General features: G+C 40.4%; 1 protein-coding gene across 1 annotated transcript in view; it reads left to right on the plus strand.

The window, feature by feature from the left end:
• The window catches only part of INPP4B (inositol polyphosphate-4-phosphatase type II B), a 707387-nt gene that overhangs the window by 114784 nt on the left and 579911 nt on the right, over nucleotides 1-12692 (plus strand). Inside the window, exon 2 of the mRNA XM_035702054.2 lies at nucleotides 6379-6441. The gene's annotated coding sequence lies outside the window, so the exon portion shown is untranslated. The remainder of the gene's footprint in view (nucleotides 1-6378; nucleotides 6442-12692) is intronic.

Below are 12692 nucleotides of genomic sequence, written 5' to 3' on the forward strand. Positions count from 1 at the left end.
AACTTTGTTGAAATATGACGTTCATTTAGAAAAGTGAGCAAATCTTAAGTGTACAGCTTGATAAAATTCTTCAAGTGAAGACACCCACGGTCCTAACAGCCAGCCCAAGAAGAATATTTTCAGTTCCTTAAAAGCCCTCCCATGTCCTCTCCCACTCTCTTCCCCACAAGAGGTTCCCTCCACATTTTATATACATGCTGTCATATGGCGTGTACTTTTTTGCATATGACTTCTTACCCTAATTATTTGTTTTTTTTTTACCCTAATTATTTGTAATATTCATGTTGTTCACATAACTGGTCTGTTCATTCTCATGAATGTGTAGCATTTCACTGTATGAATGAATCTTAATAGCTTAATTAGTTCTGCTATTAACCAGTGCCTTTATAGTGGGTGTAGACCCAGGAGTGGCGCTTGCCCGGCCTCAAGGTGTGCCCGTGCCCCCTGTGAGTGGGCACCACCAGTCCATTTTCCGAAGTCACACCAATTTCCACTCTCTGCCCTTCACGAGCGGGATATGACACTACCATTGCTCCATAGCCTGGCAACTCTTGTTATCTGTCCTTATTTTGGCCACGGTGGTGCTCATTGTGACTTTAATTTGCATTTCCAAGGAACTAATAAAGTTGAGGGTATTTTAATATGTTAGTTGAAAATTTGAATGCCTTTTGTGAAACGTGCATTTGTGTCTTTTGCCTATTTTTTTTGAGCTGTCTACCTTGTTCTTATTGATCTGCAGGAGTTTAAATGTCCTGAATATGCGTCCTCATCTGATATCTGTATTGCAGGTTTCTCCTCGCGCTCTGTGGCTTGCCGTTTCCTTCTCTAGGTGGCATCTCTTGATGAGCAGTAGTTCTTAATTTAAATGCAGACACTGCATTGTAGCTTCCCTCTAGAGCCTCCTCTTCTTTTGTGCTCTTGAAGAAATCATTATCTACCCCAAAGGGAAGGAAAGATATTCTTTTCTGAAAGCTTTATTGTTTTATCATCCATGTGTAAATATATAACCCTCTGAAACTGACTTTTTTTTCGTATGTGAAGGAGTTCAGATTCACGTTTTACCCCAATTGAATATACAATTGGTTCAGTACTATTTAGAGGAAAAATTGCCCTTTCTCGACTGCTCAACATTGTCAAATTTGCTTCTGTAATTAGATGTCATAATTTGTGTGATCTTCATTGTTTTGTTCCATGTATCGGTTTGGTTTTGTACCAATTCCACACTGTGTTAATTATGAAAGCTTTATAATAAGTTTGATATCTGATCATTGAAGACCTCTTCAGCTTTGTTCTTTTTTTAAATTTATTTATTTAAAAAAAAATTTTTTTTTTCAGCTTTGTTCTTAATATCACCTTGGCTAATCTTGGCCCTTCACATTTATGTATACATGTTAGCTTGTAAATTTAAAATTAAAAAGATGTCAGAGGTCATAAACATCTTTTGTTAGATTTGTTCCAGGATAGTTGAGGTTTTATTGAGGTTTTATTTCTATTTTAAATGTAGAATTTCTTTCTTTTTTTTTGTTTTTTTTCTAAGTAGGCTCCATGCCCAGCTCCACACCTAACGTGGAGTCCAACATGAGGCTTGAACTCATGACCCTGAGATCAAGAGCTGGATGTTTAACTGAGGCATCCAGAATTTTTATGTTTTTGTTTGTTGTTATGTGGTAGCACAATCGACTTTTGTATAATGACCTTAAATCTGTAACCTTGCTACATTGACTAAATAAATGAGACTAATAGTGTTTCTGTGGATACATTATTTATTATTTTAATTTTAAATGTATTTCACCATTCATTAAAATAAATGGATTTAAAATTACTGGCATTTTTACTCAGACTGAAATTTGAATTTTTATTTTTAAGTATTAACTGAATAATAATAGTATTAACTGATATTTATAATAAAAATAAGCTGGATGAAAGTGTAGGATAGTGTGTAGGCATTTCCGTGGGTATTAGAACAATTGGAATTATTGCCTCTTTTCTCTCCTCATTTGTATTAATACTTTTGAGTAATTGAGTCTGCCGCTCTGGTCTTTTTTTTTTTTTTATCTGTAAAATAATGACTGGATTAGATACATTTAAATTCCTTTTTATCAGGAGTAGATGACTGAGAAGACAACTTTTGGGTAAATGTGCTTTCAGAATTCTCTTTCTTTTACTCTTTCCTTTATGGATTGACTATGGAGGTGGTGGGCCTCGTGTAATCACATTTTTGGGGAGGGTTGTAGGTGGGACCACGTCTCCTTGGCACTCTCATGTTCCCTGATCCGGGCACTTGGGAACTTCTGTCTCCCTGGAGCACCACACACTGGCCGTGGGCATGATTGGATTCGGTCTCAGATTCATGGCTTTGGATATTTCCCTCTCTCCTCTGAGGCTGCTTAGCTGCTCCCATGTCATCTTAAATACTGAATGCTCATTTTCCCCGAGGGTCTTGAGGTCTCTCCAGTCTATGCCATGAAACATCGTCTGCTAGTCCTAATGCTTTTATTACCACATTCATGTGGGGGCTTAACTTAGAGAAGGGAAATGAGGGCTTGATATTTGACCTCCTCCTATTCCATCTGTCTTCTTCTCCATACAATCCTCGAGCCTGATGTTCTTTTCCATGTCCTTTACATCATATGCTCTGTTTTCTCCACTAATGGCATCACATAACCCCATGATCTAGTTCTCTGGTTCTGACTTCCAATATGTTCATGGCAACTAAGATTGCGTTTTTAAAAATTAAAAGGAAAGCCTGATTTTCAGGACTGTCACCTTGTTCTGGATCTAGAATTCTTGCTGCTGAAGCTGCAGTCTCCTCCTTTCTCATTTTATTTACCTTGTAACAGGCTTAATCCTTCTGAGGCAAGTGCCGCCCCTGGTAGAAAGGTGAGGTCAAACATAGAGAAAAGGAAGAGCGTTGCAGATGAATTATACTTCCAAATAATGACATCTTTGTTTTCCAAAGGCGTATCACTGCTCACCCCGTTCCTTTGTCTTCTGCTTTTGTTCTATCTGACGTACTAGTTTGTTCAAATGTTCTTTAAGTCTTATGTGGCAATGGTAAGGACTTATGCAATTTCTACACGGGACACGGTAAGATATTTAGGCCACAAAGGTTAGCTCTGTCTTTTATTTGTTAATAGATATTGAATACATGGAAGTGAGTATGTATTTCTTGGGAGCCACCTCCTATGTGCTGAGCATTGAATTAAGTACTAAAGGCGATAGGTGAGAGACACAAGATACAAACGCTCTTGAGGAACTTAAAATACAGTTGGAGATGTGACAGCATAAGACGCAAGAAGACAATATAGATTTTTACGCATTGACTATAATTTCTACACCAGGTCGGAGAATGAGAAAATCAACAAAGTTCAAAGTACCTGGGGATCCTTTTGTGGATAAGTTGGCATTAAAACTTTGACAGAGTGGCAGCTTTGGAAGGTATGAAAAGTAAGAATTCAACCACAGCTGGAAGGAACAGACATGGGAAGTAGAACTGGCGAGAACAACATGGGAGCTATTGAGCACTCTGCCTGACTGAAGACGAGAGATTATATTGAAGATCAGGAGAGATAATATTGATTATATTTTATTGAATTTATATATAAAATTCATGGGATGATCAAGAAACTTAAAAAAGTATATCCAGTAGACATATTATACGATTTTTAGCTGCTTCCCCCGTGAGTCTCTTAAAATTCAGGTTGTGAATACTCCTATCACAGGATGTAAAATAGGAAAGTATTGACCGTTTAAGGCAACAGCTATCAGATACCAGAGTGATTTATGAACACGGGTCACCTTGTCGAAATTCCTAGTATGAACATGAGAACTGGTTAGGTAACTCCTACATTCCTAATCCCAAAAGGGTGAGAGATCTAGAGATTAAAGATTTGAGTGAACTGAAGGTCCATTAGGAAGGTCCACAAAGGGGCGGGTTGTAGGATTTTTTTTTTCCCTCCCAGTGATAAAAAGAGGTGCTTCAACAGAACTCAGTGAGAGTTCAGTATGGGGGTCGCGTGGAGACAGTGGACTGATTTCTGATGAGTCGGAAGTCAAGGTGAGCTAGTGAGCGCTTATGGTAGAGAAAGCAGAGGCGCTGCCCCGAGAGCGGCCCAGCTCCCCGGGGTCTGTGGGAGAGCTGCCTGAGCAGCAGACCTGGGCCATGCTGTGAGGGGGCACAGGGGAGCTGGAGCCATCAGCTGGGCTGTGGTTGTGGTGATGCAGCGAGGCAGCGTGGTTCATGTCGAGACTGCACAGCTGAGGGGTCCCCAGTGCCTGGAGAAGGGGGACAGCCCGGCCAACAGGAAGTAAGCTTTCCCGCTTCATTTCCCTCTTCCTTCCTTACCTCCCCTTCCTCTGCACCCCCATATTGCAGACACTGGGACCACAGGTTGCTGCTGGGAAGAGCGACCTGAGGTGGAAGCACAGGACCACATCCCTCCCCGCTGGCCGTCGGTGGCCACGCAGCAGGTCCCAGCTGGGGGGGGTGGGGGGGGGCGTGCGATTTAAGCTTGAAATCAGCTTTTTGTAGGCGGCTGGTGGTCGAGGTTGTAAACTGGGAACACGTTTGCTGACTTAGTGCGGCTGAAGGTCCTGGGCTCCGGGTGACCAGGGTGATCAGGGTCGGGCCTGCTTCTGGGCGCCTCGCATCCCGCCGGCTGGGTGGCCGTGAGGGCAGGCTCGTTCCCTCGCAGGTGCCGAGGCGGGAGGCCAGGGCATGGCGTGAGCGGGGCCGTTGTCTGTGCAGCTCTGCCCTGGCCTCGGGGCGGCGGGGGGCGGGGGGCCCGGGGGGCCCGGCCGTGCCCTCCCTGCTGCGGCTTCCAGGGCCCGCTCACCCGCTCGCAGGCTCCTCTCTTCCGTGGAGTTTTCTCGGGTGACAAGGACCAGCTGGCGGCCAGGCCGCGCCAGTCCAGCCACTCTGACCCATTAACCATCGTTTCAAGGCTCCCCTTTCCCGACTGCACAGGATCCGGCGGGACCCTCAGCTTCCATATGTTGTTTAATGATTTAAACCTGGTACTTACACCAGTTCCTTGAGATCCTTGTCTAACGATGCGTTCCCTCCACCTGGGACTGGTTGACAACTCACTCACCTCCCTGGGAAACCCTTTTACTCCACCCGCCCAGAGACCTAAAATGATTCTTTACTTACCTATTTCCGTCGTCACAGAGCGTGATTGATAAATAGGCCACGTCAGTGGCATCCAGCATCCCGCCACCTGGCTCACGGAGGTAGGGATTTTCAGCGGGGCGGTGAGAATGTTTTTAAAAGGGGAACAATGATAATGATATTAATAATGATACCGATAAGCATATTGGCTAATATTCATTAGTTCTGTATCCGTTAGGTATTTTTATTTCATTTATTTATCAGCCCTGTGGACTAGGAGGGATGATTGTTCGGATACTATGGTTGAAATGGGAGGGATGATTATGAAATGTGAAGGCTTACAGAGCTGCACTTACTTCCCCCAGGTCTCCCGGTAGTGAGACGTCGTGATGACAGTTATAGGACTATTCCTACAATGACGGCTGTAGTCAATTAATCAATGATGCTTTTCCCTGTTGACATTTGTTCAAAGAGCTTTCGTAAGGGATGAATTGAACATTCTTACCTAGCCACGTGACATTCCTTTCTGCAGAGCTGTCGCTCAGTCTTGTATCTTTTACCCTCGGATCCGAACAATCAGATAACGACGCAGTAAAATCTCTTATGGGATGCTCATCGAGACTGTTATATGCCAAGGGAGGGAATGAGATATGTTTTCATACGTTTCACTTCTATAAAGTGCTTTCCTCCTTGTTGCAGCACAGAAAAAGCTCTGAAATTGCATCATATGAGCAGGGTAATCTGCAATTATTTACAGAGTCCTCCCATAATATCTCATGTTATCACTTCTGTGGAAAGACAGAACAGGAAAACACCCAAGCTTTCATGAATATTTTAAAGCCCATATTCACTGCGGGAGGGAGAAAAGTAAGTTTAGATAATTGCAAACTCCATTTCAGTCCCTTGTATTACAAGCAAGCGTCCTGTAAGCCAACATGGCTTACGTCTTATCTTTTGAAATGGTTGAAGCTGGAGCTTTTTCTTGCTCAAGTGCTGGTTTTGTGCCCATGTGAGAAGAGAGGGAAGCGAGGAAAACAGGGCTGAGTATCTGCCACAGGTACCCACGTTCTCAGATGCAGGAGAAGGGGGATCTTTGGGGAACCTATTTGGCATTTATAGTGTTTCCCAAGGCAGCTGCTGAATGGAGCTGAGTGTTTTAACTGATTTTCCTCTCTGACCTTTATTACTAATGAATCTTCTTTAAGAAGTATTTGAAGAGTAAAAAAAAAAAGACTGTTTTTATTAATCTCTTTTCTCTTTGCCCACAGAACTCAAAGAAATGGTGTTACCTGGCAAGAGATCTGTTGTCTTCTATGAAAAGTGAGATCAAGGTAATGCTTATTTTGAACTGATGTACTTTTTAGTCTGTTTAACTCTGATACATTAAACTAGTTGACTTTCTTTGATTACTGGGTTTGGCTATTGCATAACCCATCAAAAAATCAAATCACTCTAAAAAGAGTAGAAGGAATGATTTATGATGATCGTATTTATGAATTGAGTAGTAAATTTTAGCATATATATTAGCTTATCAAAACACTGTGGATCATGGTTAATTTTCTGACACTTTTCTTTCATTTATTTTAATATGTGAGTAGGATCTTGACTAGAAGATTGCATTGTCTTTGGAAATATCTCCAACTACTGTATTGTATTTATAAATGATAGACAATAAGACAATTAGGTTCTTATCAGGTTACAGTGATGAGATTTGCCTTTTATTTAAGCATGAGTCAGATGGCTTTGTTATTTTCTGAATATGTGAAAATTTCAGTACAAATTCCTAGAAAGTTTCATCAACTTTTGTAAAGGCACTCTCATGCAAAACATATATTTTCTTAGGAAGATTGAATTATATTATACAGTTGCTGAATAGCATGCCTGATTATGCTTAACAGATTGCCTATTTAGTTGCTAAATTTTCAAATTGCTGTGTGATTTGTTTACATATGTTGGACTAGGAATATGAACGCTCATGCAAATATTCTAATGACGCACGCGTAAGCGAAGTGTGGGTATAGCGGCAGATATATAATGTGTGTATAAATAAAGCTGCTTTCTCAAAATAGTTTTTTATAGAAATGTCTCTGAAAGATGAGAATTGTGATGGGGAACTGGACTTATCTCTCAATACTTTCTATTCATACAGCTGTGAAGATTGGATATTACTGTACGTACATGAACACAAATAATAGAATTACTGAAATGTGCATTAGGCTGCATACTAATTGGAACTAACTGGGTTTTATTTTTGACAAATCACTGAATTCCTAAAACCAAACGAGTGCCGAAACAAAGGTAGCATTTAATTTAATGAACATGAGCAGAAAACTTGTTTCTGAACTTTAATTTGCAGTTGAACAAACATTTAGGTTGAATTGCAAGTTGGGGTGTCTCTACTTATTTCTAGCTTTCAGTTAATTCTTCAAAGGATGTGTAAACCCCTCAAGGAATCAGCTTGACTCCCCAAAAGGGGATTTTGAATGATAGGCACTCTATTCAAGTTTTATCTCTACTAAAATGTTAATTCAAACTATAAAATATCTTAAATTGGTTAATGACATAGTTGAGGGTTGCCTTTTGCATAGAACTATTAACTGTGACTCCCCAAAGAGAGATAGAGTGAGAAGGACTTACTAACCTAGACACTGGGTGGAAGAGGGTGAGGCTGAGTTCTACGATATCGGCATAGGGAGGAGCTAAGTGGTGGGAAAGTGCTTGTTGAGGGGAATTTGATGAATGACGCAGTAAAGAGAGAGAAAAAACACCAAAGGAGATGAAGCCAATGGAGAGGGTCAAGGATCATTCTTTAGAATGAAAATAAAGGATAAAGGGAAAACAGACTATCCAGGATGCATTCATGGGATGGTTTTCGTTTTTCAGAAGTCTGTATATGCTAATATTCAATTTTACTGGCCTTTTATTTTATGTATTTTAGAGATGGACAAGCTTACTTTGACCTGAATGTAGTAAAAAAAAAAAAAAATGAAGATAGAAGGGATATTTCCATGAACATGGTAGAGTTTTCAGAATTGTGTATGCAGAGTTACAAAATTTACGTCTCAACATGAAAATAAAGAACAGTCCTGCAATACTGCTAGAGTTCAAGTGCTTTGGTCTGACAAAATTCCCGAAGAGCTTAGCTCCAGCCATGTGTGCATTTGTGTGCAGGTTGGGAGTGGGATGTGGATAGCTAATTTAGGTGGAGAAAGTGGTGTTCAAGTCATCATCTCCTTAAGTTAGACCTTTCGATTCATGGAAAAAAGGGTGTTTGCGATCATAAAAATAATTCCTGCTAGTATGACAAAGGGTGCTGATTATTGATGCTCATTATCTATTATCTTAGATGGAATATGGACATTTAAATTCAATATTTAATATATGGTTTGGTTTACTAGTGTTTTACTGAGAATTTTTGTATCCATTTTCATCAAGGACATTGGCTTGTAGTTCTCTTTTTTTAGTGGAGTCTTTAATCTGGTTTGGCATCAAGGTAATGCTGGCCTCCTACTATGAATTTGGAAGTTTAAGACATACTTGGTGAAGGTGCTCTTTTTAGATAAATGGGACCATTCAGCTTTTCCCAGTTGCACATGACAACTAACACATTCATTTTGTGTGGGATTAACTCTGGCAATGGAACCCAGAGAGCAATCTGTTGGAATAACAGGCATTTTTGTGCGTTCTGCTACTTGAAAGTTCTGCATTTAATTCTTTTAAAGGGAATATTTCAGTCACAATATTCTGAATTTTGTCATCCAAAGAGAGCAGCAACTTCAATTAGGTCAAAATACCCTTCTATATACCCCTAGAAAGATTTTGTGCAAAAAATAGAGACTGTTATTCTGTTGGATTTTTACATATATTTATATGTCCTGGAAAAAGATGGAATTTAATTAACAAAATTTCATGTCAGTGATTTATTTTTGTTATGTAGGTATATCAAATTTTATTCTCATATGTATTTAACTTTTCTGTACGTAATTTTAATGGGATATCAAGGATTTGGCAATTTTTCGATGTACTCTAGGTTGAACTCTAACCTTAGTATAAACAGTTTTAAGAATTGAAAGTAAAAAAAAAAAGAATTGAAAGTAAATTGTGTCATAGATTGGTGTATAATTTGGTTTATGTTCAAGGCACCAATAAATTATAAACAAATTGTTTAATAATGGGTTTCATTGTGGTTTATTATACAGGCTGTAGAAAACATAGATGTAATTTATGTTGGGGTTTAAAGGATGAAAATCTTATATTTTGAGAGCTTATATTTTATATTATTTATTACATACCTACCCTAACATAACAATGGAAGTAAATCATCAAAACTTGCAGTTGATTAATAAGTTAATGACCGTGAACTTTTAAAAAAGATTTTATTTATTTGAGAGAGAGAGAGAGAGAGGCAGAGAGCACGAGCAGTGGGGAGGAAAGGAGGGAGAGAGAGAAGCAGACACCCCCTGAGCAGGAGGCTCAATGCCAAGCTCCACCCCAGGACTCCGGGATGGCTGAGCCACCCAGGTGCCCCAATGACCATGGATTTAAATAAGAAGTAGAAATACTCATAGGGCATGTGATAAAAGGTGTGATGTAATTGTCACATTACCCGAATTAGGTGCCAGGTGTGATAAATGTAATGCTTTACAGAAATATAGTTGTAGGCCACCTGGTGGTTCAACGGTTGAGCATCTGCCTTTGACTCAGGTCATGATCCAGGGGTCCTGGGATCGAGGCCCTCATCGGGCTCCCTGCTCAGCAGTGAGTCTGCTCCTGCCTCTCCTTTCCATGTATGCTCTCCCTCTTTCTGCGTCAAATGAATAAATGAAATCTTGAAAAAGAAAACTAGAGCTGTAACACCAGGCAAAGCATGCTCCCAAAGAGTGCTTAAACCGCCCGCCCGAGAACAGATCACTGAGCATTTTCATATAGAAGTGATCAAAAAGCAATTCTTCAAAGAGGATTTACATGAGGAAGAGCCATGGCAATAATTTTAAAGAATGTTTTTGGCTTTTATGGTTTTTGTCATTTGAAAAGTTCTTGTTATGTTTTAGTCTTCTGACGATTAGATTCTGTGGGATACTCCGTCTTTTAAAGCCTGTTTAAAAACTCGCAAGACTGTAAGTCATGACGCTGTCTGGAATTGACTCCTGCAAATAGTATTTAAGTCCTTCCGTCGATTCCCTGCCTGTATTGCTTCATTTTTCTCTTACTCCGCTGCATACCCTGAACATCCTTGTGTTTCTTTCTGCTGAATACTCCGTTCTGAATGCCCAGTCTTTCTCCCTGAATCCTAGGCCTTCATAACCTTAAAACTTCTCTTTAAGAAGCTTTCTGAATTCCTCGTAATACCACTATTTCTCCCCCTTAGCCCATATTCACTTGGTGGAATCATCTAGATAAACAGCTCACATTGTCACTGATTTGCATATATTGCTCCCTACTAGTTCCTATGTGTACATGTGTGTGTGTATGTATATATATATATATATAATTTTGTTTTATTATATATAAAGGTACATACATTGACATGGGATTTCTTTCCTTTAATATGAATATATATGTATATATATTTAGATTTTTATTTATTTATTCATGAGAGACAGAGAGAGAAAGAGAGAGAGAGGCAGAGACACAGGCAGAGGGAGAAGCAGGCTCCGTGCAGGGAGCCCGACGTGGGACTCGATCCAGGGTCTCTAGGATCACGCCCTGGGCTGAAAGCGATGCTAAACCGCTGAGCCACCGGGACTGCCCTCCTTTAATATGAATATAAAGAAGATTCTTCTGCAAACCATTTTTACTTCCACTTTTGAGTCAAGTGCACAAACTGAATGAATGAGCTCCTTGCATCTCTACGATTTGCACTAAAGTCATATTTAAAGGCTAAAAGAGTCCTCTGTACGACGAGAGTTATAATCTGGCTATGTTTTGTATGATTTAGAACTACCATGAGAAGCTACTCGCCCTTTATCACATCTTTTCAATGAGAATAGAATCTAAATTCGAATACATGAACTCATAAAGAAAATAATTTTCGCCTATTGAAACATTCCCTTCTCCAAGTCAGGATTGCCCAATTCTGTCGCTCATTGGTTTTTGCCATTTTGCACGTGTCGTTGAAGAAAGTTCTAAGCTGAGCTGCTGAGCTAAGGCTCTTGTGGCCTGAGTAAAACCCTGCCTTATAAAGATCCTGCCTGCTGCGTAGCGCTCATCAGAACCAATAGGAAGAAAAAGTCCTATTGTAACTCGCCACCTCATTCATTCATGTATTCATTCATTCAATCAGTGTTGAACTGCTGTGTTCATAGGTGCTCTAGCTGGGCAGGACTGGAGAGTCTCCCGTTCGGCCCACACACGTACCCACCTTATGTACACACGTGGACTACAGTACGAGTGCTCTTACATGCTTGTAGGAGCATGCTCTGTGCTCCTATCATTTTTCCCGAGCTCCATTTCTTCTGTGTCCTATTCATCATCATTCATGCGGGGGCTGGGAAGCCATCAAAGCTGCCCCTTTCCGAAAGCCATTTTTAATCTTGCAATGATTGTTGAACCTCATGCCTAAGACGTTTGTGGGCATTTTGAATGTGTCCGTATGTTTGTGGATATGCAGTCTGCAATAACACGTTCCCAGCTCTGCAGCAGCTTCTCGGGGCTGGGATCCTAGGAGTACCTGGGTGCCTGTGAAGGTTGGGAAAGGGTGACGGTTATTTAGAAAGTTGAAGTGGAATCATTGACTATTGGGGCGGTAGCAGGACTTTTGGAAATTGGGGCTGCTTGGGAATTGGCAATTTCCGGTAGAGGACTAAGGACTTTGAGGGAATCGGTTCCTTTAAAGCTTTAGCGTGTGTGTTAGTTTTCATTTCTTTGGTTTTGCAGAACTAACGTGAACTTGGAAGGGGAGCAGATCACTGGCATCAGGGTAGTGTGCGCAGAGGCAAATAGTTTATGACATGAGGTGTCCACTGGACTTGGCATGTGCCTACGTCTGTATGTTTGCCCCTTTGTCTCTCTGGTTGTGTATTTTTCATGCATTTGGCATTTGAAAAGTGATGCCACTAGATGTCAGCAGCAACCTCCTAGGGTTCCCGTGGCCTTAATTCATAATGACAACGAGTTGGTGGACTATTAGAACACCTTCTCTGAGAGTGGTTAGGACCCATCTTGAAAATGTAAGAGGTCGTTTTCGAATGATGAGGAGGATGACAAACATCATGAAATATTCTGAAATTGTTCTCTAAACTGGTTTCTGTTGACATGTAACATGTTGCTCTTACTTCTAATAGTCTTTCTACAAATGAGGTGACATGAAGAATGATGTGTGCGGCTGAGTCATTTGTTAGAAGCTGTACGTGTTGCCAGACTCTAAACTTCTGTTTTGATACTTGATGATTCATTTATGCCATGATTACATGAGTATTTGTGCTTGGGTTTATTTCATTCTGTTTTTGTAGAAGCCTTTTGGTACTACAGCCCATCAGATTGTGTGCTATTAATTTTTCAACACCCACATCTGTGTGCTGTTTATTTAGTAATGTCTAAATTTTCCTGGATCTGTGCTCTGTTGTTATAAGATACTCAGAAA

This window comes from Canis lupus, chromosome 19, assembly GCF_003254725.2.
Source record: "Canis lupus dingo isolate Sandy chromosome 19, ASM325472v2, whole genome shotgun sequence".
In the NCBI taxonomy this organism is placed as follows: domain Eukaryota; kingdom Metazoa; phylum Chordata; class Mammalia; order Carnivora; family Canidae; genus Canis; species Canis lupus.